Source organism: Panthera uncia (genome assembly GCF_023721935.1).
Source record: "Panthera uncia isolate 11264 chromosome B3 unlocalized genomic scaffold, Puncia_PCG_1.0 HiC_scaffold_1, whole genome shotgun sequence".
Classification (NCBI taxonomy): Eukaryota; Metazoa; Chordata; class Mammalia; order Carnivora; family Felidae; genus Panthera; species Panthera uncia.
The window spans coordinates 107,653,034-107,677,648 of NW_026057582.1; the positions used below are offsets into that span (position 1 = coordinate 107,653,034).

The window sequence follows — 24,615 nt, forward strand, 5'->3', positions numbered from 1 at the left end:
CCGCCTCCCATGACTGGGGGTGACAGCCAGGGGACCACACTCTGCCTTCCTTATCTGGGGAAGAAGGGATGCCCTAAAACCAGGCCTTTGGGCAGAGTGGGAACAAAAAGGAGACTAGAAGAAATTAAGACAGCAAGCGGGGGACAGCTCTGGCCCAGCCCCCAGCCCCCGGGCTGCTGGGCCCTTTGGCCCTGCGCCTGGCCCCCTGCAGAAGAAGATTAGCGTGGGAGGAAGGCTGGGGGGGTGGGGATAGAGATGCAGACCCAGCAATTTTCTGAACATCCACCACACTTCCTTCTCATCTGTCCTGCTGGCTCTTAGTTTCCAGAAGTGACCTGGAGACAGAGGAATGAGAGAGGGAGGAGGGTGCCTATCTGACTTTTAATTAAAAGGGAGAGGATACCTCCCAGCTGGCCTTTCGGGCAGTGGCACTCTATGACGTGGGTGTGTCCCTCAAGGGATGGGAGCAGTGGGCAAGTTTCTGGGTGTGTGAATGGCTGACAGACAGTAGAGATTTGAAATCTGTTCTCTGTATCCACTCCCCTTAAGGCAGCAGACTGTCCTTGAGCACCTGCTGTGTGCCAAGCCTTGGGCCAGGCCCTCTAGGGATGGAGCGGTGGATGAAGTGCGTCCCTGGCCTCTAGGGCTCCAAGGAGGGTGGTGGGGCCCGTGTGTCACTGGGCCTCCCTTCAGCCAACACCCCCTGAGCACCGCCTGTGTGCTGTGCCTTCTGATAAACACTGGGGGTACAGTGGTGAAGGTGGCAGCTTACAGTCAAGGGCAGCATGCCGGCGGGGAACGCAGGGTCTGACCCTCAGAGCACTGGATGAGGAATGTAGGAATGAAGGAAGAACCAGGGGCCCAGAGGAGGAGTGGCTAACACAGTCTAGGGGGAATCAGGAGGCTTGCCTGCGAAGGTAGCTCTGAAGCAGAGGCCCAAAGGAAGAGGAGGGTTTGACCAAGAAAACATTGGGAAGAGGAAACCGGCATGTGCAAAGGCCCGGAAAAGAGAAACAGAGGCTCTGCAGAACAGGAAGGAGTTGAGTGCATCCAGGGCACATCGGGCCCCAGATGTGCCGGGGTGGGGCCGAGGCCAGCGAGGGCCACCGTAACCCAGCTTGCAAGGACTATGGACCTAATCCCAAGAACAGAGGAGGGAACTGCTTACTGGATTTACCCAGAGGAATGACACCATATTTATGTTTAAAGGGGCCACTCTTGCTTGTGTTGATTTTTTTTTTTTAATGTTTTTATTTATTTTTGAGACAGAGAGAGACAGAGCCTGAGCAGGGGAGGGGCAGAGAGAGAGGGAGACACAGAATCCAAAGCAGACTCCAGGCTCTGAACTGTCACCACAAAGCCCGATGCGGGGCTCGAACTCACAGACTGTGAGATCATGACCTGAGCCGAAGTCGGACGTTCAACCAACTGAGCCACCCAGGTGCCCTGCTTGTGTTGATTTTTGATTAAAAAATTAAAAATATTCCCAGTGTTTCATGGAAGGTCACCCTCTTGGTGCCGTGAAAGGAAACAAGTGAGGGGCAGGGAGCTACCACAGCGTCTGGCTCAGGACACACGCACGTTACCTAGATGTTTTAATTCACCTTGACAACAGAAATATCAGGCCACTAAGGAGAGAGATGAGCACGTCACTGCCCTTTATGATGTATCTTTAACTCCCGTCTGTCCCTGTTGTGTCCCAGGTTAAGCAGGGGCCAGCCATCATGTCCATGGTTCCCAGCGCTCTTGTTGCCCTGCTTGGCGGGGGTCCCCTAGCTAGGTGGTTTCTCCTTTTATTGCCCCTCGTGGGGAAAGGTGTGAGGGCCATAGTTCTCCACTCTAGCGATGGAGGTTCAGCGAGAGAAGTATCTCCCACCCCCTTCCTCTCCAAGAACACAGAGAGGCAATTCCTTTCTGTTTTCTAACACATGGTTCATGGAAGCAAACCTGTTTCTGGGGCAAAGAGGGACCACTTGTACAAATCTTGCGCGTGCACACACACACACACACACTATTATTTCTCTTGGTGGGGCACGTAATTTTATTTTCTGGGAGGCGCACAGAGTTTTGCAATCCCTTCCTTAGACACAGCTACCCATTGGAGTAACACCTGTTTCCCTTGAGTGGGAAGGCTTTAGAGAGCCCCCTGCCCCAGTTTGGGTTTGGGAGGGAGGTGACAGATGTCAGGTGGGGCCTTTAAGGAGGTATTAAGGTTGATTCAAGTAAAAAGGGTAGCCTTAATCCTGTAGGACTGATGTCCTTATAAGAAAAGGAGGAAGGGCATCTGGGTGGCTCAGTTGGCTAAGCATCTGACTTAGGCTCGGGTCGATTTGTGAGTTCGAGCCCCACATCAGGCTCTGTGCTGACGGCTTATGCTGACGGCTCAGAGCCCAGAGCCTGCTTCGAGTTCTGTGTCTCCTTCTCTTTCTGCCCCTCCCCAGCTTGCACTCTGTCTGTCTCTCACTCAAAAATAAATAAACATTAAAATTTTTTTTAAAAAAAAAACAAGGAAGAGACACAGGAGGGTGTGGAACACAGAGGAAAAGCCGTGTGAACACATACGCCAGGAGGAGAGGTCTCCCGGGAAACCAGCCTTGTTGGCACGTTGACCTTGGACTTCCAGCTTCCAGAGCCATGAGGTGGATTAAGCCAGCCAGCCTGGGGCATTCGGTTACGACAGCCCTAGCAGATGAACACATGTGGGGATGCTGGGGCTCCGTTGGGAGGTCAAGGTGGACAGAACATGGCGGGAGGAATTCAGAAGGGCAGCTGGTCTCCTTCGGAGGCTCATACTAGAACACATGCACCCTGGAGATTCAGAATAAAAGCGGGAGCTATGGGGTCAGACTGCCGGCATCCAAATCCTGGCTCCTTCTGCCTTCTAGCTGTGCGGTCAAGGAAAGGTTGGAAACCCTCAGTTTCATCATCTGTAAATGGGGCTAATAACCGTAGTTGCTGTCCTTAACCCCCTGTTTTACAAGCAGCATTGTGAGCATTAAGTTTTTGCTTTTTTTTTAATTTTTACATCCTAAAACAGTGCAGAGTCTGTCCTAAGTAAGTCCTGCATAAACAGAACGCCCCTCTCCATCCTTATTGTGTTGGCTTGTCAGTGACATCACTTGGGGTGTCCTCTCATGTCACCTGAACTCCAGGGGCACCAGCCGTTGTCCAGAATACGTTAGGACTTACTTGAGAGCAGCGTTCATTACCAGCTTCTAAGGTCAGACAATCATTTGGAGCCTCAGGGCCAGTCTCCCCTCACTCCCCCAAACCATCTTCCCCACCTTGAAGGGACCAGGCTTGTGTCTAAGTGACTCCCCTTGTGGCTAAGGAGAGGAACCCTATTGATGAAAAAGATATGACCTCACTGAAGCTATCCCAAGCCAGTCCTACGCAGGATTTCATACTAGGAATATTTAAAAAGTGATTTTTTTGTTTAAAAAAAAAGAGTGATTTGATCTCAATGGTGTGGTTAGAATATGCACATGTCCTTTCCAGGGGGCTAGTCTGTGTATGTAGAAATAAGCCAGGACTCTCTGTGTGTATAAGCCCTGACTTAAAGCAACCATTCCTCTTCTGTATAAATTCCGCGAGTTCCTTGTGCTAGGATTCCGACAATCGGAAGTCCTGAGAAAAGGAGGCACTTCTGATATATTTGGTTCGACATCTCTGTCTGCCTTTCTATGCTGTATATTTATTATTTTGATAGCTACGAGACAACTAAGCAAACGTTTAAGAAGTCTTTTTAAAAAAGAGAGACAGAAACTCCAAACTTCCAGCTGCCCTGGACTGTCCTGGGTCCTGTGACTGTGTACTCCAGCGTCGTAGAAGTCATTATCAAAGACGCATAAAAGCAAAGGAGTGTCAGCCTTTTGAAAAGCAATTTGGCAACACGCATCACAAGCCATAAAAATGTCCATATCCTGTGACCTAGTAATCCCACTTCTGGGAATCTGTCCAAAAGAAATAATCCAAAGGCGGGGAAAGGCTCTGTGCATCAAAATGCTCATCATGGCATTATTTATAACAACAAAAGATTGGAAGCGAAATAAAGGCCTAACAATATGAGACTGGCTAAGTAAATGAGGCAGCATTTATTCAGTAGAACAGTCTGCAGCCGTTAAAAATTATAACACCAAAATGATATGGCAATGTGGAAAGACGTTCATGTTAAGTGGAAAGGGAAGGATGCAGAGTTTTTTGCACACCGCGATGATCACTGTGTAAAAGTTCTGCGGAAAGTACGGATGCTCTGAGGCTGAAAAATGGAGGGAGAGTGGACAGGACCTGGGGCCTGGGGAGAAGGGCGGGGGATTTGCAGGTGCTCTGAGGTTTGTGAGATCATCCGCTGGGTGGATGGAAGTCCTGTTTACTGGGAGTCCCAGTGGCAGAAGAGGGGCGGATAGAGGTGGGGAGGAGATCAGTAGTCCGTTCCCACATGTCTGGGGAGCATCTGAACGGTTGGGTCTAGAACTCAGAAAAGAGGCCCAGGCCCTGGGGTAGAAAGCCCAGAGCCGGCAGCTTGTAGATGGTGTGAAATCCGAGTGTGGGTGACCTCAGGCAGGAGTTTGGGGCAGTGGTTCTCACCCATGGCACTGTTATGTCGGGGTTGGGGGGGGACGGTCCTTCCTGGCAGGCAAGTTCAGAGTCTCTGGGTGGGGTCACATCAGCATTTGTTCAGAGCTCCCTGGTAATCCAGTGGTGGGGGCCGCAGGATCAAAGTGGAAGAGGAAAGGCGGGGTTTGACCCTGGCTGACACAGAGGACAGGAAAAACGCTCAGAGGTAACAGAGAAGGTGTGGCCAAGGGAAGTCAAGGAGAGTGAATGGTGATCTGCACCAACTGCCGTCCAAAGGGCAGCATGAGGAGGCCTTGGCCTCTGCATTTAGCTGTGTGGATGAGGCCCTGCCAGCCCTGGGATTCCGGCTTCTAGAACCCCATGCATGGCCCTGCAGCGCCCAGCACAGGGCCTAACATGCAGGCAGCAGGCTTTAAGCATCCACTCTGCTGAACTGAACAGAACAGTTGTTGGTCGGTCACTTCCCTTAAAGTAAGCGTTTTCCATACCCCAAATTCTGGCACATGGTCTGCGAGATTTTTGAGCCGCTTCTGGGTGGAAGAGGCCACGGAGAAAATGCAGTGTGGATATAGAAGCATTGAAATGATGGGGATGTTTTGCTAGCTCATGGGTACAGCAGGGCAGAATATTTGGAACTGGGACAGACAGAAAAATCTGGAGCATAACTTAACACAGAGTTACACATCCCCCAGTCTCTCTGGTTAGCCTCTGATGGCTCCAGGTAGAGAGTGGTTTCTTGAGCACAGAGGGGTGGGCACGGAAGACGTTTCTGGCATCCCTTGGAGCTGCTGGCACAGGGCAGGCACTTGGTAGGTGTTGGGTACGTCCCTCATTAACTGTGGATGATTCAGAGCCATGGAAAGCGTGTCCCAAATCGGAGAGCACTACAAAAAGGAGCCTTGTCCCAAAATTCTGAGTGTCTCCCTGCTTTCCCTCTGGCTCAGCAGGATAAAGACAGATACTGGGTTTGTTTGTTTGTTTGTTTGTTTTTTGTTTGTGTTCTTGTTTTTGGAGTTGGTGGAGGGGTTAGCAAGGAGTCTCGTGGATTCTGTCGGTCAGGCATTCAGACATGGCACAGGGAGACTAGCTTGTCTTCTGTTCCACAACGTCTGGAGTCTCAGCTAGGATAATGCACATGACGAGGGGGGACATGAAACTCTAAGGGGCTGGAGTCACCTGGAAGTTTCTTCACTCTGATGTCTGGTGCCTGAACTAGGGTGATTTAAAGGCAAGCTCATCTGGGGACTGGGGACTGGAGCATCTACACATGACAGCTCTGTGTGGCTTGGGCTTCCTCATGACATGGTGGCCTCAGAGCGCTCAGATTTTTTATGTGATGCTTCAGAAGCAAGCGTTCCAGCAAACAAGGCAGAGATGCATGGTCTCTTATGACCGAGCCTCAGAATCACACAGTCCCTTCCACACCTAGATTCAAGGGGAGGGGAACATGGAGCCCACCTCAAAGTCCTTTTCAAAAACTGCTTCTCTGGCTCTCTCCAAGGTGGATCAGACTAGATCTCCAGGAGCAGACATTGTCCTGTGTTCATGTCTCTGGCTTTCCCGAGACCCTCCGGTCTTTATCGTCTTCCAGTCACAACTCGGGCATGTACTTCCTGAAGTGGGGGCTGGGGAGTGGGGGGTCCCAGGGCTCAGCCGCAGCCGCTAGACAACCTCATACAGGGCTTTCTGGACTGAAATGCTGGCCTCCTGAGTGGACTTACCACTCAGCCTGTGCCTTGCCTCTGGGCCAGCCTTTCCTGTCCTTTGGGCCTTCAAACCCCAAACCAGACCTGGAGGCCTTCCCAGGGCCCCTGCAGGCCTGGAGGAGGGAGTCACAGGCTGTCCTGTGACCTGGGCTGCGCAGGGCCCAGGGGGAAGTGATCCAGGTTTGGCCTCCTATGGCTGCCAGGCCAGATCCCAGCAGTGGTGGTTACAGTTTCCAGGTCTCCTGGGGAAAGGGCCAGCAGGGCACGTTCTCCATCCCCTATGCTCTGCTCCCCGGGCTGGGCCAATCTGTGCAGTATGACCTGATGGCTGGCCCACTAGCTGGCAGGGAACCCTGCTCTCTCCACCTTCTCGTGCGTGTGTGTGGGGGGGGGGGGGCATTTCTGTTTTTCAAGAATTTGACTCTTTATGCAGTGAAGTGATTTTTTTGGAAGATGATGTGAGGACCAAGGTCAGGGAACATACCCTCCTCTTCTTCCCCATTCCTTCTCTCCTAGAGAGGGATGACCCTCCGGAACCAGAACCCAGAGCCCCTGAGTGGTTGGAACCTCCAGGCTTCGTTCTCCACCCCTCCCCTTCCAGACTCCCGATCCCCCTTTCTCAGGACTGATGGGGCTGCAGGAGGCGACGTGGAATTCTTCCTCGTGTCACCATCATTGCCATCATTTTTCACCTCCCCTTGTGGGCATGATCCCAGCCCTTTACCCATCCAAGTAATGACTAAAGCTCGGGGAGAGAGAACCCTGACTCAGACCTGGTCCTCAAGGGGCAGCAGCGGGAGGCACCCAGCAGGCTGGGGGAGTAGGGCAGGGGTCATGGACAAGCAGTGTTGACTTGCGCCTCTGGGCCTTGGCCCCAGAAGGTGGGGCCTGGAGAGGGGGAGGTGACAGGAATGGCCTTGTGGGGACCAGGGTGCAGGCCACCCCCGTGGGGGCGTATTTGCTGCGGCAGGAGAATTGGTCTTCATCCGCCACGGTCCCGCTCTTGAGCCTTTTCTGGCGGAAGGGGAGAGGATATGGTGACCTGAATCACACACGCCAGGCCGGTAGGAATGGGCCTGCATCTCTCTCTTGGCAGGGTCCGTGTTTAAGGGGCCCTGGCTGCGTGAGCACTGGGAAAGGGGATCCATCAGTGGTCACACCAAGCAGCTAGTAGGTGGTCACAAGGGTCTGACCCAGGGTGGGGTCAACGGAGAGGAAAAGCAGAGTTGGAGTCGGCGAGCGTTGAGGTCTCCAGCTTCCCTTTGCTGCTGGCCTCCAGCTCCTTCCCATGCTTGGCTCTACGGCTTCTCACTCCCATTCTTTACCCAGAGCATCCTGTGTGACTCAAACAAGACATAAGAGCTACTGATGGAAGGCCGCGGCTCGGGCTGCCCGGGGGGTGAGCTGGGGTCAGTCGGTGAGGACATGGGACTGAGAGCTGCTTTTCACTGCACACAGTGTGGACGGGCCTTCTGGGCCTCATCACGAGCTGTGATGGCAGACAGGATGGAATGGGGTGGGGGCGTGCCAGGAGGTCCCGTTCAGTACACTGGCTTGACCTGGAATCCGTGTGAATCATCCAGATTGGCCCCCTAGCCCAACCCCAAGGGGCTCCATAATTGTGCAACCAGCTTCTCCCCGCCACCCTCCCAGTTTTCTTAGTGGAAACCTGGCCAGAGACTCAGGCACAGAGAGAAAATGGTTGCGGTGGCGATTCCATTTGTTATTCAGAATTAACTAGGTGAATATCTGTGGGGTGAGCGTTGGAGATCTGTCCGAGGTGGACCCTGTCTTCAGGGAGCCACGAGCCCTCAGTAAATGCAAATGGGTGCAGCCCAGAAGTGGAGCTAGGGCCCCCAGGAAAGCACAGGGTCTCCGGTGTCTGGTTTACGAAGCAAGCAGTGAGCCACTCCCTGACCCCATGGGGGATGGGCTGGGGGCTGGCTTAGGTCCCAGGTGTACCCCTTCCCTGCCTACCCTTGATTTGACACCCAAGACCCCTTGCTGCCTGGCCCCACCCATCTTCCCAGGCTGATCTCCTGCCCTGCTGTCCAGATCCTCTGTTCTGCAGCAACAAGCTCCCCGCTCTTTCCCAAATGGCCCATGATCTTTCCCCTCTTTCCATGCCTTTGTGCCGTTTCCTCTACCCAAAATGCCAAGGCTGCCGCTCCCCTCCCTTGCCCCTGGTTCTGCGCTCCGATTCTGGAATCTGAGTTAAGCTTCGGGCAGACTCCCATGCCAGCTTTTCCTCGACGCCTTCCCCATCTTTCTGTCAGAATCAATCAGGCATTGTCCTGCCTCCTGTGCAGCACTGCGGTTAGTTGTTTAACTCAGACACTTACTGGATTGTGAGTTCTTTGAAGGCAAAAGTGGTGCTTTTTTTCTTAGAGGGAGGTTGAGACCTAGTGGGGTAACTTGGGTTAGGCTCTCAACTCAGCCACTTACCATTTTATGATCGTGGGCAGATGACCTAATAGGTCTGAGCCTCAGTTTTGTTGTCTGTAGAATGGAGACAACAATACTTCCTAGGATTGTCACTAATGCTCAGGGTGGCTCGGTGCCCGACAAGTATCGCATGTTCTGTAAGTGTGGTTCCCTTCTCCTATTCTGCTGGTCCTACTGTTGTGCCTTGCACAGATAATAAGTTCAGTGATTGATGAATAAAACGAGTGGCTTGAGCCCAGAAATAAACCCAAAGCATATACAGTCAGCAAATGTTTGATAAGGACGCCAAGAATATACACAGTGTATATTCCCAAAACACTGTGGGAAAAACAGTGTTTTCAGTGGTGTCGAGAAAACTGGATATCCACCTGCCAAACAATGAAGTTGGACCCTTATCTTAAAGCACACATAAAAATCAACTCAAAATGGATTAAAGACTTAAATGTAAGACATGAAACTGTAAAAATTCAGGGGAAAAAACACAGGGAAAAGGCGCCTTTGCATTGGCCTTGGCAGTGATTTTTTGGATATGACTCCAAAGCTCAGGCAACAAGAGCAAAAATAATAATTGGGACAACATCAAACCGAAAAGGTCTGCACAGCAAAGGAAACCATCTACAAAATGAAAAGGCAGCCCACAGATTGGGAGAAGACCTTTTCAAACTGTGTATCTGATAAGAGGTTAATATCCAAAATATATAAGGAACTCCTACAACTCAATAGGGAAAAGAACAAAACAACCTCATTTTAAAAAGTGGGCAAATTTTTATTTTATTTTATTTTATTTTATTTTATTTTATTTTATTGAGAGCGCAAGTGGGGGAAAGGGGCAGAGGGAGAGAGAGAGAGAGAGAGAGAGAGAGAGAGAGAGAGAGAGAATCCCAAGCAGTGCAGAGCCCTACACAGGACTCGATCCCATGACCCTGGGATCATGACCTGAGCTGAAATCAAGAGTCAGCCAGCCGCTGAACTGACTGAGCCACCCAGGCACCCCTGGCAAAGAATTTGAATAGACATTTTTTTTTTCCAGGAGAGACATACAAAGGGCCAACAGATACATGAAAAGATGCTTACCATCCGTCATTATCAGAGAAATGCAAATCAGAACCATAATAAGATATGACCTCACACCTGTTCATATGGCTGTTATCAGAAAAATAAAAGGTGACAGGTGTTGATGAGGATGTAGAGAAGAGGAAGCCCTCAGGCATTGTTGGTGGAAATGTAAACTGGTGCAGCCACTATGGAAAAAAGTGTGAAAATTCCTCAAAAACACCAAAAGTAGAAATCCCATATGTTCCAGCAATTCCACTTCTGGATATATAGCCAAAGGAAATGAAATCATTACCTTGAATAGATATCCGCATCCCATGTTCATTGCAGCATTATATACAATAGCCAAGATATGGAAGCAGCCTAAATGACCATTGGGGGTGAATGGATAAGGAAATTGTGATATGTTCGTGATATTTGTGTGTGTGTGTGTGTGTGTGTGTGTGTGTGTGGAATGCAGCATGGCTCAGCCTTAAAGGAAGTCCTACCATTTGTGACAACGTGGATGAACCTGGAGGATGTTATGCTAAGTAAAATAACCCACAGAAAGAAAGAAAAAAACTGTATGATCTCACTTATATGTAGAGTCTAAAAGAGCCAAATTCATGAAAGCAGAGAGCAGAATCGTGGTTACCAGGGGTGAGGAGGTGGGAAATAAGGGTTGGTCAAAGGGTACAAAGGGTACAAAGTGGCAGTTATATAGGATAAATAAATCTAGAGATCAAATGTACAGCATGGTGACTATAGTCGATCATACTGTATTGAATATTGGAAATTTGCTAAGAGAGTAGATTTCAGGTGCCTTGACTACACACACACACACACACACACACACACACACAGCAACTGTGGAAACATGGATATGTTAGTTAGCTTGGCTATAGTGATCATTTCACTGCATATATGTATATCAAATCATTATGTTGTAGACCTTAAATATATACAATTATTATTTAAAAATAAAATAAAATAAAATAAAATAAAATAAAATAGTCTTTTAAATGAGCTACTTGATTGACTTGCATCTATTTTGGAACCATAAGATGTACAGATCAGAAGGGACCTTAAATACCATTTGGTTTATGCTCTCCGTTTCATAGTTCCTGAAACTGAGGACTGGAGAGCACATGATGTACGGACGGGCACTTGAAAGAGTCTCATGGCAAACCTTAGTCCCCTGGTCCTAGTCCAAGGCTCTGACCATTCCTGACATGTTGGCTGTCCCTTGGGGCCACTGGGCATGGGCACGGCCAGGAGACATTCTCACAGGGATGTGGATCCTTTGTGACAATCCTGCATCTTCAAACACCTCTGCTCTCCCCACCGCACCCTTTTCCCCTACTCATCCAAGTACTTCTAGGGAGTTTGGCATGGTACCCAAAGATGATAGAGCCCTGGCATTTCCCTGGCTGTGCAGGGATGCAGCCATTAGCTCTAGCTTGCTGATTTCCCTGGAGAAGGTTGTCTCCCATCCCTCTCTTGTGCTCTTTGTTTTGGTGTCACGTCCCTTCTGCACTTTCCTTCATGCCCCCTCCTCTTCTGCGTCCTCCCTACTTCCCCCACCCCCCCCCCCGCCTGCTTTCTCCCTCCCCACAAGCACGCTGTGCCTTTAAGTTCTGTTGGTGGAAACGTAGTCTCAGGCTAGATCCCAGGTCCATCTTCTATACCTGAGGGTATACCGCTCCCAGGGTCCCATCTCTCAAGGAACTGATGTTTTCATTTCACTTATTCAAATGGCTTCTCACCTTGCAGAGTACCATACTCTACTCCCCAGGAGAAGAATTCTGGCTTCTGTGAGACAGGTTTGGGGGAGATCAGCATGGCATCAGGCTAGTCCAGAATGTTCACATCTAGAAACAGAGCATCAGAGTGCAAATGGGCCTTAGATCATCCTGTCCCTTGCCTGCAACTCGGAGACCCCAGCCAACACCCACGTCAGGTAGCACCTTTCATTCGACACCCTGAAAGGGGCCAAGGAAATAACCCAAGAGGAAGAACAAAAGAAGCATTTTGCACAAAGCTTCATTTGTGTTAGCAACAAATTGGGAAAAATTCCATGTTACATCCCATGAACATTTCATGAACAACAACCAAGCTAAGCCAACTGTGGTTCTTCAGCCTGAGGACAGGATACTGAGTATGACAGGTGTATGTGCTCACCATGATTTTGCCCCTTCCATTGTATTCATTTTTATATTTATTTTTTAAATGACGTTATCTTTTTTGTAGGGGCTCCTGGGTGGCTCAGTCGGTTAAGCGTCCGACTCTTGATCTCGGCTCAGGTCATGATCTCACAGTTTGTGGCGTTGAGCCCCGAGCCCAGCTCTGCACTGATGACGCGGACCCTGCTTGGGAGTCTGTCTCTCCTTCTCTCTGCTGCTCCCCTGCTCACTTCCTCTCTATCTCTGTCTCGCAAAATAAATAAACTTTAAAAAAAAAACATCTTTTTTATATTATAAAAATGATATATGCTCATTTCAGAAATTTAGAAACTCAGAACAGTATAAAATGGAAATAAAATATCACCCTCTCAAGATACTACCCTTGGCATTTTAGTGCCTCTCCTTTCACTTACTGTTGTATTCTTCTTTTTCTTTTTCTTTTTAATGTTTGTTTATTTTTGAGAGAGAGAGAGAGAGAGAGCAAGGGAAGAGCAGAGAGAGAAGGAGAGAGAGAATCTCAAGCAGACTTTGCACTGTCAGCACAGAGGCCAACGGGGGGCTCACACCCACGAACTCTGGGATCGTGTCCTGAGCTGAGTGATCACTGACTGAACTACCCAGGCACCCCACTATTGTGTTTTTCCTGTTAGTGTATATGAGTATATCCTCCCCTGTGGTTTTTTTTTTAATTTTTTAAATGTTTTATTTATTTTTGAGACAGAGAGACAGGGTGTGAGCGAGGGAGCGGCAGAGAAAGAGAGAGACACGGAATCTGAGGCAGGCTCCAGGCTCTGAGCTGTCAGCACAGAGCCAGATGCGGGGCTTGAACTCAAGAACCGCGAGATCATGACCTGAGCCGAAGTCGGACGCTTAACCGACTGAGCCACCTAGGCAACCCTGAACTTATTATTATAACATTGTGTCAGTGGCATTTCCCCATTGGCCATAATATTTTACATTTTATGAAATGGAATTGAGATGTCTTTTTTAATTGATAACATTTTATAGTTAATTACTTCATTTTTTTCTCCAAAGAACATAAAATAATAGTTGTGTAAGTGGTTGAATTGGATTTGATGAAATCTTATATAAAAGTCTATCATATAAATAGGAACATACTTGATTTTATCACCTTCTTATTCTTGGACATTCAAGTCGGTCCAGCTTCCTAATTTTTTTTAAATGTTTATTTTGAGAGAGATAGAGACAGCACAAGCAGGGGAGAGACAGAGAGAGAGGGAGGGAGAGAGAGAGAGAGAGAGAGAGAGAGAGAGAGAGAATCCCAAGCAGGCTCTGCACTGTCAGCACAGAGCCTGATATGGGGTTCTATCTCAGGAACCTGAAGATCATAACCTGAGCCAAAACCAAGAGTCAGACGCTTGACCAACTGAGCCACCCAGGCGCCCCTCTACTTTTGAGAAACATCCAATTTGTGAAATGTGTCCACATTACTGGTTGTTTATTGGAGTGGATTCTCAAGAATAGATACAATGAGACAAAATGAATGAAGGTTTTAAAGGCTCTGGATGCCTTTACCGTGTATGTGTTGACAAGGATCAAAAGTGAATATAGAGGGATGGACGGGCATTGCCTTTGCCAAGTTCTTATTTTCTATGCAGTTCTTTGTGTGCAGTTACCAAAATGATGATCATAAGGACAAATTAGGAGTAACTCCATTTATTTATAGGGAAGGGGGTGCAGGATGGAAGGAGAGAGAGTGGGAGAGAATAGGAGACTGAGAACACCCAGCCCTGCAGGGGAGCCCTCAAATACTGGAATGGATGATGCACGAGTGAGTTCTCTGAGGTTTGGGGTGGGCAGGAGAGCTGTCGGGATGAGGGAAGATTGTTCGGTAAGATTTTGCACACCCCTAAGTTCCTGGGAGCTGGGATCTTCTACCGATTGGAGCACAACATCTAGAAAGAGCACTGAACAGGGTGGGGCCAGGAGACCTGGGTTCAAGCCTTGGTCTGCTGATACCTTGCTGTCTAGCCAACCTTGAACACGTGACTTGCCCTCCTCACACCTCAGTTTCCCTCTCTGTAAATGAGGGAGCGGGATTGGATGATCTTGGGATCCCTCCCATCTGCAAATGTATAGCTTGGGACTGCCCAGCATGTGGAGGGAGACAGGTGGCAGTGGCTGGTTCATAACTTACCTCAGCCCTCCCCACCCCTGGTGACCCACTTGTTCCTTGGGGCCAGGAACACCTTTTTTGGCATCCCTTACCCAGAGCCATTAACCACCCCTGGGACCGCACAGGGAATTAGTATGGCCAGGCTGAGCATAAGGTTGGACCCCCTCCCTAACCTCACCAAAACTGAGGACTCCTCAGAAACCCAGTGTTCTCCTCTCCCTGGAAAGTTTCAGGAGAGATAGTGGGAGTGATGGAAGATGGAAAGCTTTTAGTCCTCGCTTGTGTGGCTTATCCTCACTGGCCTCTCTAAATCACAAGTCAGAACTCCCCTCCCCCAGGCTCATGAAAGAGGGAGAAATGGGAATCAGAAACAGGAGTTGGGGCGGAGCTGCTCTAATAAAGACCCAGAGTGGCATAAACAACATGGCAGTTTATCTTTCTCTCACGTCACATCATCCAGATGTAAGTATCTGGCTGTCAAGGTGGCTCTCCTTTTCAAAATGGTTAGGGGCCCAGGTTCCTTCTCTCTTTTAGCTCTGTCACCTAAGATGGCTCACCCCATGCCCATGTTTCTACCTGCAGGAAGGGGGAAGAGAAAAGGAGGGTTCCCCCTTCCTTTAGAGGACAGGACCCGGAGTTGCCACATGGTACAAGTGCTCGCATCCTATTGGCCGGGACCTCATCACATGACCACACACTTGGCTGCAAAGGTGGCTGGGAAATGTAGTTTTCCCACACCCCCACACTCCCCCACACCCCCCCCCTCTAAAAATTGAGACTGCATTACTATAAGAATAGGACAGAATTGAGGACGGGGGGTGGGTGGGTGGTGAGCAATTCCTGAAAAAAAAAAAAAAAAAGATCTTAAAGCCCAGAGCTTCAGGGCTCCAAAAAGCAGCTTGTTAAAATGATTTAACCAAACTCAGATTTATCAAAATAGATTCAACCAATCAAAATAGAATGAACATGGCTCTTCCCCTACTCACCCCTCGCCTGCCTTCCCTCCTTTCTTTCTACCCAGCAAATCTTGAAGGACTAATCTTCAGTCCGAGGGCGACTGAAGGCGAGGCTCTCCCCAAGGGTCGAGAACAGATTCGGAATTGCGAGCTTTTCCTTGAATTCTTGAGAGCCAGTGAAGTCCAGTTCCACAGAGTTTTGTTTTCACACACAACCAAAGGCTGCTTGCAAATATCCCCCTGTATTAAACAGGGATGATCAAACGATAGTATTTGTAAACCCAAATTATTACATTTGCAGAGTTTATGGGGGCGGGGAGGGGGGCTTGAAATCAGTATTCTACCAAGACTGGTGCCTTTGCAAGACCTTGGCAGAGCTCCTACTGTGTGCACCTTTATGGCTAGCTAAAACTCCCAGAATTCTCAGTAAGGTCATTTAGCTTCAGTGTCATCTTGAGCTGGCTGCGGTGTCCAATCGCTGCTTTCCCTGCTTTTATGTTATAAATTGCTATGAGTTTGGCTCCATCACTATTGACTTAATTTGTGGTGGGTTGGTTCGTGTACCACCAGTGAGTTTATTTGCATATTTGAAACCTATAATTTTTCATTAACCGTTGTGTCTTCAAGTGTCATCTGTGGACCACCTGCATGCAAATCTCTTAGGCACTAGTTAAAATGCAGATTCCTGGGCTCTCACCCAAACCTCCTGACCCAGAGTCTCTGGGAGCAAGCTCCAGAATAAACATGTCCACGCCAGTGAGAACCTCTGAACACATTTTTATTTTTTATTATTTTTTTAATTTTTTTTTTAAGGTTTTATTTATTTTTGAGACAGAGAGAGACAGAGCATGAACGGGGGAGGGGCAGAGAGAGAGGGAGACACAGAATCGGAAGCAGGCTCCAGGCTCCCAGCCACCAGCCCAGAGCCCGACGCGGGGCTCGAACTCACGGACCGCGAGATCATGACCTGAGCGGAAGTCGGCCGCTTAACCGACTGAGCCACCCAGGCGCCCCAGAGATGCTCTTTTAAAGAAGGAATATGAGGGGGCGCCTGGATGGCTTAGTCAGTTAAGCATCTCGCTCTCGATTTCGGCTCAGGTCATGATCTCACAGATCTCACAGGTCATGATCTCACTGATGGTGCAGAGCCTGCTTGGGATTGTCTCTCTCTCTCTCTCTCTCTCTCTGTCTCCCTCTCTGTCTCTTCCTCTCTCTGACTTTCTGTCTCTCTGTCTCTCTAAAAATGAATAAGATAAACTTAAAAAAAATAAAGAGGGAACGAGGACGAAGACAAGGCTACGTCACAAGGGAGAAGCAGCTAAGCCTGAGAGTCAAGGATGTGGCTGGGGGCTGCACTTGGAGGGTGTTTGGGAGGATTGCAGGACTCCCCGGGCTGTCTGGGGACCGCCTGGGTCTCCACCCTTGCACTGTGTGTTGGGGGAGGGGCCGGTTCCAGGGCCCCAGCAGGCCCTTTATCCGCTGCCCTCAGCTCTGACTGGAGCATTGTGTCCTGGCCGTGTCCTTCACAGCCTCTTAGTGACGGGCCTGTTGTCCAAAATGGGCCCGCGGCTGGTCCGGGCCTGCGCCCATGTATTATGCATCACCAGCTCAGACAAAGCTTCTGTGTGTGGGAGCTGGGTGGGGTGGGGGCTTGGCCCCTCACAGAGTTCTGTTTACCAGGCACTGGATGCCCAGAGGGTGGGATGCCGGCGGGCTCTGTGTACAGGAGGTGGGGTTTGCAGTGCGGCCTCTGGGACATCACTGATGGCACAGCAGACCTTCCTGGCTGAAACGGGACAGCCAGGGAGACAGTTGCTTCCACCTCCCAGGGCCCCCAGGCCTGCTTCAAATGCACCGTTGGGTCATGAGCTGAGGCTCTCTGGCTAACCCGGGCCCCCGCTAGCCCATAATTTCCTGGGGCGCCTGTGGTGTACCCCGAGGTCCTCAGGCATCCAGGAGACGGGACTAATGCCAACCTTCCTAATCAGAACGGATAGGGAATCAGTCCATTAACCTGGATGGGGAGCCTCTTGAGGGGTGCAGGTGGGGCTTGCTCCTCTCTGTATCCTCTAACTTGGGGGCCCAGGGCATGGCAACCACGCAGTAGATGCTTGTGGAATGAGGAAGGGTTTTTTGAGCCTTCGTGGTAGGCCCACAGGCTCAGGCTCGGGCTCAGAGGAGAAGCGGAAAGAAGACGCACAGCCCCCACTTCTGTGCTTACTCGCAGCCTGCCAGAAGACATAAACTTGAGGGGGATGAGACTGGCACGTTAGGGCCCCCACTGAGGGCCAGACCTGCTGGGAGGTTAACACGCAGGGCATACTCCCTCCTCTCAGCAGCCCTGTCCAAGGAGAGCTTTTCTGTATTCTGTGCTGGAGGAACCCTCTGTCCACTGCCTGCAGCCGACCGGAGCGCGTCGCGTTGTGCCCGAGACTGGTTGACCTTCGCTCGGTTAAGCATGGTACCCTGGCTGAGATGGCCCAAGGGTGGCTCTACGCCTTGTGCTTTGGTAGTGAATGGTGCAACGATGGGCGTACCTGGGTTGCCGTGGGGGACATGACCGATCAGAATGATCTCAGAAGCCTTTTCAAAATAATATCCACGCCTCTTCTCTACCACCCGGATGGTGATGTACATTTATAAGGGGTGGGGGGTTACGAATCTTGGGCAGGATGTATGTCGCTTGAGAAAGCCGCCCGGTTGTCCCACTTCCTTCTCAGACAGGTATTTAGCCTTATTTTTAGTGTTATTTATAGATGTTAGAATTTTACTGTGACTCCGGCAAAAAGACAAGGCTTTGCTCAAGGCCACCCAGCCTCCAAGGAGTCTTGCTGCCTGGCCCGCTGGCCTCTCGACCATGCCTCACTCCCTGAAAGGCAGGCGGCTGCCCTGGATCCGAGTTCAGACCGCCGGCTGGATGCTGTGGGCCATTGGGCAAATCTCCCAAGCCATGGCTGGGACGATTCTGACACGCCGTGAGCGTGGCTGGGGCAGCACATGGGCCGCGACACGTGCGGGGAATCCCATGCCGCAGTCGTCTGTGAGATTCCCATGTGCCAGGGCCCGGCACTGCCCAGGGCCCCAGATCTGGGTCCTCTCTCCTGGGCACCGGCAGTGTCATGGCAGACACACAAGGAGTGATCACCGTGTGCTGACGTGCACTTGGTTCTGGAACAAAACACACAGGCAGGCTAATTCCAATTGCGTGGATTGGAGAAGGCTGTCAGAATGGGGGGTTTGAAAGGAGGCTGTGTGTGTGTGTGTGTGTGTGTGTGTGCATGTGAGTGTGCATATGCGTATGTGCAGAAGTGTGTGCTAAGTGTGTGCACATGCTCGTTCACAGCAAATTCTGTGATCCCAGGTGACAGGTGACTGGCCCATCTTTTTGATGGACAAAGGACCAAAGAGATAAAGAAATAGTATCCAGGGGCCCCTGGGTGGTTAAGAGTCCGACTCTTGATTTTGGCTCAGGTCATGATCTCCCCGGTTTGTGAGTTCGTGCCCCGCATCGGCTTCTGTACTGACAGAAGACTGCTTGGGATTCCCTCTCCCCCTCTCTCTCTCTCTGCCTCTCCCTTGAAGGATTTGAGTGTTGGACTAGGGACCATGGACGTTGTTCTCCTAGTGGAGGGACATTGAAAGTGTTAGAGTGGAAGAGGATAGGGTCAGAAGGTTCTGTTTTTACTTGGAGGAAATTTCCGAGGGTTTCCGGGGAGGTGGGAAAGGAAGGAACTAACATATACTTACCTTCTCATTGACTCCTCCGAAGAACCGTGGACGTGGAGAGCAGTGTCCAGGGTCACCAGATAAGGCTCCGGGGATGTGAGGGGTTAAAAAAATGGCCCGGGAGTTGTTGGGGCTGAGTCACAGCCGACATGCCTGCCCCCGAGCCCATGGTTTCCCACGACACCAGCTCCCTCCTGCTCTGCAAAGCAGGACAGGTCTCTACCCCAACACAGGTGGCCACGGGGCGGGGGATGGGATCGGGGGAAGAGGCATGTGGGCCACTGTGGCCTCTGGTCTCTCCAGGCCCTGGAGTTGGGCCTGACAGCACCTCTCAGTCTGGAAAGGGACCTTTGTACTTGTCTGTGTGCTCCTCTGTCTAAACCACTATTTGTCCTCCTCTCTTCTCTCTTGGTCTGGGGACCAAGGGACTTGTTTCTAGCCCCATCTCTGCCACTACCTTGCTGTGTGACCTTGAGCAAGTCGCTTGCCCTCACTGGGCCTCCACGTTCCCCCCTGTGAGTGAAGAGCGGTGTGTGTGCCTGTCTGTGAGTATATGTGCGTGTGTGTGAGTGTGTGCCTGTGTGTGTTCTTTCTCAGCCAGACCAGAGGGGCTCTAGGCCTTTCCTCGCCGTGTTCTCTCCCCGTGGGGTAAGTGATGCTGGAGGGGGTCCTCAGTAGGTGGGCACTAAGCCACACTGTTCTTTTCCACCCACACCCAACCACCTCAGTTCTGAAATCCATCCTGGTTTGGCCACCATCCTGCTGGGTGGGTCCTGTGGCATGGGGGTTTATAGTTTGTAGTTGAATTTTGGGCACCCAGGATGCCCTGGTAAATATGCTATTCTGAATTACTGGATTTTCAGATCACTTCAATAGCGTTTACTGAAAAACAAAGGCAAACAAAGTAATGTTTATTGAGTATCTACTATGTGCCAGGCTCTGTACTAAGTACTGGGGACAAAGAAGTGAACCTGACTTGGTCCCTGCCCTCCAGGAACCCACAATTAGTGCCGTTGCTTTCAGACGTTTCTTGGCTATGGCTCCTAATTGGAAAAGCACTTTATATTGTCACCAACTATGCACACACACACACACACACACACACACACACACACAAGTATATATTGTACCTACAAAACCAAATCAAAAGTCAGGCCATGCACTCTGATATTTCTCAGTCTTTTCTACTCATTTTTGTTTTCAGTGCTGGTAACATCCTACCACTTTGATTTCACAACCTGCTGGTAGGAGGTCACCCTCCAGCGTGAGAAACGCTGGTTGAGTGTAGCATATAGCTCCTATATGGTATTGCGTATAAATTATGTGCTGTGGGGAAAGAGGGCAAGGAATGGGCTCTTTTGACTGGGAAAATCCGGGAAGGCCCCCAGTTCAAATGGCACTTGAGCTGGGTCTGGATGAATGATAGGGTTTCCTCAGAGAAATCTGCCTGTCAACAGAGAATGGGGAAAGCCAGCTGGACAGAAGTAACAGCAGGAGCACAGGCCAGGAGGGAGGAGTGCATTGGGGAGGAGCTCACGTTGATGCACCTGGCAAGCGCTTTGCCTGGGTTACCACATTCAGTTCTCATTATAAATACCAGGAGACAAGAACTCTTTAATACCTTCATATTGTGGATGAGGAAATTGAGACTCAGAGAGGTTGTGTAACTTGCCTAGGGATCAGGTGGCTACTGAGGTAGAGGCAGAGCCCAGATTTGAACTCAGGCAGTTCTACTGACATTGAAATATGAAGCTCCTAGAGACGTGACCTTAAAGGTATTTGGGGGTTAATTCATGGGGATGCTTGAGTATAAGCCTGAAAATGTTCAATTTCACTCTGGAGCTAAGAGAAAAACAGTATACCTTTTTCGGAAAGGGAAGGGACATGATCAAAGCTTTATTTGGGGGAAGATCCTCAGCATAGGACATGGGCTCAAAGAAAGACAGGGACACCTGTCAGGAGACGGGAGCAGCATTTTTCAGCCCACTTTTCAGTCCCAGGGACCATTATATTTATCTCAGTGCACTTAAGGACATTGCTTATATATCATATGAAAGGAAAATAATTCGTGTTTCCCTTTTTACTTTGGCTGCTAGGAAGCTCAGAGTTCCAATCTGTGGTATTCTCCATGGAGCATTCAAGAGCTCCAATAAGCTTTTTATGTGTTTATTTTGCCTTGCCTTTATTCTCCTACCCTCACTTTCCTTTAATCTGAATTTCATCACTGCTTGATTTTTCATCTCACTGTAATGTATGCATTCTGGTATGCCTTAGGGCAGGCTTTAAATGAAATACAAGGGAAACCCACTGAAGCAACTGGAGAGCTTTTGTTGTTGTTGTTGTTCAGACAAGATTGGGAGCTCCTGGAGAGTAGGGATTGACTTACCGTCTCCCACATCTTCTGTCCCAGGGCTGGGTGCCAGATGAGTATATCACGTTGATGTAAACCTTAGGCCATCGGAGCTGCGAAGGGCCTAAAGCCTCCTTTCTCCGTCTGTTTCTCCAAGAACAGACAGGAACCACCAGGGATATACAAGATGGTTTCACTGGGGCCTGGGTGGGTGTGGTTCGGTTTAATTGTCACATATTTATTTAATGTGTACTAGAAAAAATGCAGCTGACACATCGAACCGGTTACATCCTGGATAATATCGCTGAGAAGGGGGCTTGCGCAGATATTTAAATTTTGGAAAGGATCAAGTTAAACAATATTCTTAAATAAATATGGCTCAGGTGATTTACAGAGATGGCAAGACGGTGTTGGCAATGGTACACAAATTGTGAAGTCTGGCAAACGCTGGTTCATTTTAACCCCTCTTCTGACACAGGACGAGGCAGAAGCCCAGAACACCCTCGCATGTGGGTCCTGTAGGTCATTTGAAGCCACGAGAATAAAGAGAGCCTTCCTTCCAGCCTCTTCTGGCCCCACATCATGCTTTTGAACCATTTTTATGTTTCCAAAATGCCTTCTGTCTTCTACTCACTTAATACCTTTTACCCCAGCCCTCCAAGGCAGACATAGCCGGAGTTGTTTCTCCCATTCTGTGGATGAACAAACTGAGGCCCAGAGCGGGGATCGCCCAGCCAGCTATGGAGGGACCGGGGTTAGCACAGTTCCAGGCCTTCCCGCTGTGTGTCAGGCAGGGTCAGGCGGGGAGCCAGGGTCCGTGTTGAAATCCCCCAACCAATTGTAGAAAGTCGGCTGGGTGAAAACAGGCCGTCTGCTGGCCAGTGTCCATTTGGGAGCAGCTTGAGCCATGCTCGCTGCTGACTCCATGCCGCCCCACTTCCCCAACGTTACTGCTTTCCAGAGGAGCCCAGATGTCCTCGCCTGCTTACAAGGGGGTTTGTTTCCCTGTTCCGTGTGGACGGATGATCTCAGCAGTGAACGTACTCCACTCTGACCACCGCCAATCTGCGAGCGCCCTGTGGGGGACCCTCCTGGCCATGAGTAACGAAACCACAGCATTTAGTGAGCGTCTTGGCCATGCCAGGCCCTGCGCTCACAGATGGACGCTCACGTTGAATGAGCTGCTGCTCTGCGGCCGCCAGGGACTCACGGTCTGGTGAGGGAGGCAGACGCATGAACAACTAGCCAGAAAGTAAAGTGCTAGAACGGAGGGAGGGACCAGCTCTGCCTGCCGGGGCTCAGAGAGGCTCCACAGAGCAGGAGACATCCGGATTGAACTGTGCCCTTGCATAGGGCTTGCATAGGGAGAGAGGAGAAGGCATTCCCGGCAAGGGGCCAGGCTGAGCAAAGGCCCAGCGGTGACCGGGAAGGGTACTGTCGGGCTGGGGTACTGAGCTGAGGGAGGCAGGAGCGGAGACAAGCAGGACCCCGCTGCTGCTCAGGGTTCCACGCTGGCACGGACCTGGAGACCAGCACAGGTGTGGCCGGGGTGAGAACGTGCCAAGGTTGGGATGACGGCTGGGCTGGAAGCAGCCTTTTGAGAACAAGTTGGGTCCATTTTGGTTTGGCTGTTGGTTTGTGTTAGGGACGCAACGTGGCTCAAGACAACAGGCTTTGGAGCCAGAAAGAACTAGATTCAAAGCCCAGCTTCGCTCCTACCAACCATGTGGACTTGAACGAGTTGTTTCACCTTCCGAGCCTTGGTTTCCCATCTTTAAAATGGGAATAATGAGCCCTTCATCTCAGGAGGGAGAACTCAGTGAGACCAAGTCAGAGGAGGGCTTAGCCCAAACAAAGCCTGGTTTGTAGTGAGTGACTAGTATGTCGCCAATATTGTCCGTGGTGACGGTGGCGACCGCCCAGGGAGTGGCTGTGTGTGTAAAGTGCACTTGAGAGTGTGCAAGTCTGGACTTCGGTGTGATTTTGAGACCGTCTGGGTGGAGTGTGTGACCACAGCATGAGGATACGAGGGCTGGTTTTACACACCCTGGAGTATAAGTCCCCCAGACACCATTTGACTGAGGGCTGCCGGTGGCTGGAAAGGATGGGATGCTGTGGGAGTCCCACCTCTGACACCTGTGCCAAATGACCTTCCAATTTCATTAATTGCCTCTGGAGATGGGGAACTCACCACTTGAAAATAATCCATTCTCTCATTGGACATCACTGGCTACTCATTCGAAACAAAAGCAACTCACCCCTGTGGAGTGCCTTCCGAGTCACAAAACACATCTCTGTCCTTCCTTCTTTCATTCTTCCTTTTCTTCCCTCCTTCCTTCCTTCCTTCCTCCCTCCCTCCCTTTCTTCCCTCCTTCTTTCCTCCCTCCCTCCCTTTCTTCCCTCCTTCCTCCCTCCCTCCCTTTCTTCCCTCCTTCCTTCCTCCCTCCCTCCCTTTCTTCCCTCCTTCCTTCCTTCTTTCCTTCCTTCCTTTCTTCTTTTCTTCCTTTCTTTCTTCCTTCCTTCCTCCCTCCTTCCCTCCCTTCCTTTCTTCCTTCCTTATGTCCTTCCTCCTTCCCTTTCTTCTTTCCTTCCTTCCTTCTTTCCTTCCTTCCTCCCTCCCTCCCTTTCTTCCCTCCTTCCTTCCTTCTTTCCTTCCTTCCTTTCTCCCTCCCTTTCTTCCCTCCTTCCTTCCTTCTTTCCTTCTTTTCTTCCTTCCTTCCTCCCTCCCTTTCTTCTTTTCTTCCTTTCTTTCTTCCTCCCTCCCTCCCTCCCTCCCTCCCTTCCTTTCTTCCTTCCTTCCTTTCTCCATAGATATTTGCTGAGCACCTACTACTACAGGCACTATTCGAAACCCTGGGAGTGCCACAGGGAAACAAGGCGGACACGAGCTCTGTCTTCGGGGAGTTTACAGCTTCGTTGACCTTGTCTCACAACACCCCTGTGAGGCAGCCGTGGTAGGATTGCAATTACTTCGTCAAGGGGGCGCCTGGGTGGCTCAGTCGGTTAAGCGTCCGACTCTTGATCTCGGCCCAGGGCATGATCTCACAGTTCGTGGGTTCGAGCCCCACATCGGGCTCTGCACTGACAACGTGGAGCCTGCTTGGAATTCTCTCTCCCTGTCTCTCTGTCCCTACCCCAAACCTGGGCTCTCTTTCTCTCAAAATAAATAAATAAACTTAAAAAAAAAAAAAAGAATTGTTCCCATTTAACAGACTGGGAGACTGAGGATGGTGGTAGTGATGAAGACAGCAAAAACTTACAGAGGTCTGGAATGTGTCAGGTGCTTTATATACTTTATGGGAATCTAACCTTCACCTCAACCTTTTGAGGTAAGCACTATTAATATCATCCCCTTTTATACATGAGGAAACTGAGGCTCAAAGAAACTGAGGCTGGACGTCGCCTGCCTAGGGGTCACACGGCAAGGAAGTGGCCCGTCGTGCCCTGCCGGAGGGATTAAGGCTCTGAGATTTGCCAGAGTAGCAGAGCTGAGGCCAGAACT

At 50.3% G+C, this 24,615-nt stretch overlaps 1 protein-coding gene across 1 annotated transcript in view; it reads left to right on the forward strand.

Moving 5' to 3' along the window:
* CORO2B (coronin 2B) overlaps window positions 1-24,615 on the forward strand; it is a 131,885-nt gene that overhangs the window by 20,940 nt on the left and 86,330 nt on the right. The window lies entirely within an intron of this gene.